The following is a 6000-nucleotide window of genomic DNA, read 5'->3' on the forward strand; positions in this document are numbered from 1 at the left end:
ACTGCCACTCCCCCCCTCAAAAGCCCCCCCCAAGCTCCAGTATAATCCCCTTCCTCCCCCATTGCTGAGTTCCAGTAAAGGGCTCAAGTTGATCATTGTGGGCCATTTCTTGTCACGTTGGTCAATCATGCCCTCAGCCACAAGTGTACCGATGCATGTACTTCAGCACCCAGGGCCGCCCAAAACTACCTGTGCAGCGAAAAGGGTTAAAATCTATCCATAATATTATTGTTATAGAAATATTATCATCATCATTATTGCTGTTATAATTATGGTTGGTATAATTTGTCATCATTGTTAGCATTATGGAAGCACCAGACTGTTTGTGGAAAGATGAGAAAAAGAAAGCCTTTTTTTTTTTTTTTTGTTTAAATTTTGTCTGGCTGTTGGTGGTCTGATCTCACAGAGGGAGGGGAGGAATGGTTCAGAAAGAGACAAAGATGGCAGTCATGTTTGTACTGGTTGGGAAATGACTTACAGTGCTGAAATAAAATTTATTCTTTTAGTAAAAAAAGTATTTGTTGTGTCCAGAGTCTTGATTTTTAGATTCACTTTGGCTTTGAATTTGAAAGGTTTAAGACAGATTTATTAAAGCACAAGATGCCACAATAATTTGGATTCCATAAGTAACTGAATACCTAACTCTGAATTTTAATAATGTTGAAATTTAAAAGAATGGTAGGATTTTGGGAAATACTCTTATTCGCTTTCTTGCTGAGTTATAGATGAGAGGACTAATACCACTCATGTTGGTACTGTAAATATGAAGCTACTGCCAGTAGCAGCTTAGCTTAGCTTAGCTTAGCGTAGAAACTGCAAACATCTGGTCTGGCTCTGTCTAAAGGTAACAAAATCCACCTACCAGCACCTTTATAGCTCATTAATTAACATGTTACATCTTGTTTGTTTAATCCGAATAAAAATCAAGTGTGAAAACGACAATTTAATGTTTTACCGGAAGTTATGTGCTGGTTGCCTAGCAACCATTGCCGTCTATGAATAGTCCAAAACATAAGCCCCTTAAAACAGCAATTCGTCATTTTTGCACTTTGGTTTTTGTGCTAATGAAAAAAGCTTTAACATGTTAATTAGTGAGCTTGAGAAGTGCTGGTAGGCGGATTTTGTTATCTTGGGACAGAGCCAGGCTAGCTGTTTCCCCCTGTTTCCAGTCTTTATGCTAAGCTAACCATTTCCTGACAGTAGCTTCATGTTTACCATACAGACATGAAAGAAAATAAAACTACATTCATAATTCAGATAGATTTCAAATTAAAATATTTCAACGTCATAAATTCAGTGGTATTTAAATGTCAACATCATGTAGTCAGTGGTAATTAAATTTCAATGAATAAAAATAAGTAAAAAGTAAGTAAAAATACTTGGAAAAGTAGCACTCATAAGTAAATGTACTGAATTCAAAAATCTTAAGTAAAAGTACAGAAAGTCTCAAAAGTAAACATACTCATTATGTAGCAGAATGGACCATTTATTAAATGTTTATCTACTGCTTAAATGCTATTAAAAAAAAGCTTTATTTTCAATTCATTCAAAAATGCTATTACCAAAAGAGATAGAGATGAAGGTAAATAGTCCATGACAATTATTTAAACACTAATGCAGAGAAAAGTATTTAAATAACCATTAAATCAAATTAAAGAAAACGAAATGTTACAGTAAAATAAAGTTAAAGACAGGATTCAATAGTTTTAACATAAAGTTGAAATTCCTTTAAGAAAACAGGAAGCAAAGGTTTTGGTACGAGAAAATGTGCATCCATGTGATCCATATGATATTGGCAAATAATATCAATACATTTATACGAAAACCATTGTTTTGATTAGATCAGATGAGCTTTACCAAATGAACAGTTCACATCGATACCAGGTTTAAACCTCGTCTTGGACTAGATGATAAAGTCACGCTGAGATCAAGTCTGCACTTGAAGTCTCGTTTCGGGCGCGCTAAAATCTCGAGATACTTAAGCATGCTCTCAGCACTCAGCCAACCACAGTAGCGCTCTGCTAGGAAAGATGGCGAGGATGATACGCGGAGCTACATGGAGGCTTGAGGTAAACCCCGCTGCTTCGCTTTGACAGCCAAGCAGACGCCGTTACACATTGATCGGGGAACCGAAGCTTCGTGAAGCACTGAATCACTAAGAAGCAGTTGTGTTGGAAATGGTTTCGAAGCGTTTGATAGTCCAAAATGGCGACATCTGCTGGCCAAACCGTAGATTGCATTTGTATGGATGGATTAAATCTGAGACCATGATGAAACACTTAGTCCGAATCCAAGTTTCATTATTGTTATTTTGTTCAATAAGTGTTGCATTGTAAAACTTTAAACCTCTCTTTTTACAAATACTGGAGCAGATTAACAAGAACATCCCGTGTTCAAAACCAGCGCGTCACCTCTCTGATACGAGCGTGACGTAGCGAGGCCTCGTTTGGGGTGGTCACGTGATTTTTGGCGTGGTGAAGCGAGGCATCGAAACATCTTGCTGCGATACTTTTGCTTTGAAAGGTCGATACTGTGTACGCGTAGTCTGCTTCGAGCGTAACATCGCTACCGTTACAGATACAGACGACCCAGACAGCCGCGGGCCCGTGACGACGTGCGGGTCGGCGGATGTGACAGCATTCGGACTGAGAGGTCGAGAACCGCCAATTCCAGCTAGCTGTCAGCTAGCTTGTAACCACTGTTGGCTAGCTGGCTAGCTGACTTCCAAGGCAGGCTGTTGGTGCTGCAGTTAAAAGCTAAATTAACTACGTTGCAACAACAGCAGCTAGTTTTCGTTCTTACTCATACAATAGACACCGTCGTAATGTCAACAAGGGCTCATTTGCCTAAACCTAGTAGCTAATGGTAACTAGCTTGAAAGGCTGAGATGGTGCCCAGTTTAGCCTGTTAGCCTCACCTGATACTAGCTATCAGCAGAAAATGTTAGCGGTTAGTCTGATTTGCGTTGGTGGTGAAGCCAGTTCGTCATGTCCTGTTCCTTTTATAGTATGTTACTTCTTGTTCCCTAGGTACTCGTTTGGCACTGGAGACCCTCCTCAAGGACAGGACGCCTCTTGAGACGTAGGCTACATCATTTTCTCAGGATTGGTCCCCTCTTCTGTTCTCTCACATCTTTATTCTTTCACTCCTGTTCTTGTCAGATATGTGTCACCACATACTTGGCACAAATGAGCAAGATAACAGGGTCACATTTATTCGCTGTTGTGCAGAAAGGTAGGAGTAAAGATATCAATGATTTGGACTACAGTGAAGAAGGGGAGCTGTGGGATGAGGTAGTAGTTTGTATAGTTTTAGGATCACACCAGATCTGGGAGATAACTATACAGCCTACTGTCTTTCTCACGGCAACCAAACCATCACCTACATGACGGAGACTGCCAGCCTATCCATATCTTGCGTTCAGTTGCCACGGTGACTGAAGCCTCTGTTGCCATTGGTGACCAACAGTGCTCCAAATTTACATCATGAGCATTGGATTCATTTTGCTGGTTATATTCTGTATCTTGCTGTCCTGGTGTGTCCCTGGCTGTTGACTATTTGGACACCAGTCTTGTGATGTATGTCTTGTGATATTCAGTCTTGCCATTACTTAAACTTCAGTTTTTCTGCCATAGAAGGAGAATCTCTTGCTGCAAACATGTAAAATTTCTGAAAAAGATATATGAAAATACAGAATTCTTGACGTTGTAGCTCATTAAAATTACAGCTCAATTGTACACCTTTTTAAAGTTAAGATTCAGATATACTGTAGCATGGGACACATTTAGGTTACTATGTTTGGTGTGCCGGGGCAGATGTGTCTGTAGCTGTGCTGTGGTGAGGTAGTAAGTTGTGTTGTTGTGGGGTTTGGATATTGCAACCCCTATTTTGGAGATACAACTATACAACTTACTGCCTTCCACAATGTGGCAGCATAATGCACAAGTTCCAGCTTCTGCAGTGTGTGCAGATATGTACATCATTTACCATTTTGACAGCTAATGTAGGTCTTGGCTAAGCTAGTAAATGATTAGACCTTTTGTAGAAAGTGTGTATTGCATGATTCGTTTTTTTGTAAAAAATGTATTAGAGCATTCTCGATTGACAGAAAGATGGCACAAATGTACTGGCTCCAGCTTCTCCGATGTGAGTATGTGCTGCTCTGTCCTCTGTGATATTAAACTAAGTTGGGGCTGCAACTAACGGTTATTTTTACCATTGATTAATCTAATTGTTTGGTCTGCAAAATGACAGAGAGAGAGAAATTCTGCTAACCAGAGCCCAGCGTGACTCCTTCTGATGTCTTGTTTTGTCCGTCCAACAGTCTGAAACCCAAAGATATTCAGTTTACAGTCATTTATTTAAAAAAAAGCAGTAGGTCCTCACATTGCTGCAAGCTGCAACCAGAGAATGGCTGGAGTCTCTGACTGAAACTATTAATTGATTATCAAAATAGTTGACAATTTTCTGTAGATTTAGTAATCTTAGCAGCTTTAAACTAAATATCTTTGGGTTTTAAACTGTTGGTTGGACCAAAAGACCAATTGCTTCATCAAGAAAAGAAATGTCACATTAACTGATAATGAGAATAATAAAAAAGTACTGCTTTAATTTTTATTTCCCTTCTCCATTCACCTTGAAAGTAGGTGAAATCCTGATTCATTTTATTGTAATCTGGTATAGTTGTAGACTTAATTTGATTGTAAAAATATCAGAGAATTGGATATTTTAAATGCTGTATTTTTGCATTCACTTTAAAATAAAGCACACATCTCTAATAACTGTTGTTTATATGCTCTGTTATGTCATATTTAGACATTTATTTTGTGATCTTTCAGTCTGAGTCAAATGAAGGACTTGTGACTGTAAGAATCAAATATGTTGGGATAAAATCTGTCAGTGTGTCAAGCTTCAGCCCATTTATTTTAACTATTCTATAATAACTGAGAAAAAAATGAACAAGCTTTCAACAATTACCTTAATTACCTACCTCCAATTTTGTAAATAAATTGAACACTTATAACCTCCTGAAGCATCAGCATCTCAGTTCAAACTGAGGAAGCATCAGTTGGTTGCCTGAACTGACCTTGGTGAGCTGCAGAGCTGCTGTGATTGGACAACCTCCCTCCTACTCATTCTGCAAATCAGTGGAAACACGGAGGGGGCGTTCCCTGAAACGCTCAGCGATTGGTCAAATCAGAACAGAGTGGGCGGGACTTAGATGGTTTTCTGTTCAGCATTATCGACGCTCTGATCAAAGAGGAGGAAAAAATTGAAGAGCTCCCACACTGCTTGTATTTCGGATGCCACTCATCAATCGTGGAGCACAGCAAGAATTTATGGTTTGTCCTTTCAGAATCAGAAACTGTTTATTGCCAAGTAACATACATTAGAAGGAATTTGCCGTGATCTCAAGGTGCTATTGTTTTGACAACAAATATGTAGAATATAAAAGGTAAAATAAGAATAGAAATAAGATAAATAACAAACAGTGCAGTGACCAGGATGTCTACCCAACAGTATATAAAGCAGTTAGAATTAGCGCAGCCTCAAACATCTACAGCAGCAAAATGCAACACACACATTAATGCAGTAGTAATATTAATCCAGAAACATCAGGTATAATAGGAAAGCACTGACAGGGACCATTTTACTGAAGACGGAGTCATTTCTGAAAATACTTTTAACTAAGAAAGGCTCTGAAAGCAGGACTATTTTGCAAAGAAGTTCAGGAGATGAATCTTAACCGTCTCTTATTATAATTAGAGGAGAGGAGAACAAATCTGATTGAGAGGATGTGATAGTGTTGAGTTCTTGGTTATTTTAATTAATTAATATATATTATTAATGTTAGTGGCTTAAAGTGCTCCTGCTGCACACTCCGTCCCAGCTGGTGGCGGTAATGCGCCATTTTGTTGTTTGGCAACCGCCAAAAATCAAGAAGAATAAGACGACGACGTGACGCCTCTGTCACATACACGATCTTTGGTGTGACGTCTC

This window comes from Enoplosus armatus, chromosome 8, assembly GCF_043641665.1.
Source record: "Enoplosus armatus isolate fEnoArm2 chromosome 8, fEnoArm2.hap1, whole genome shotgun sequence".
In the NCBI taxonomy this organism is placed as follows: domain Eukaryota; kingdom Metazoa; phylum Chordata; class Actinopteri; order Centrarchiformes; family Enoplosidae; genus Enoplosus; species Enoplosus armatus.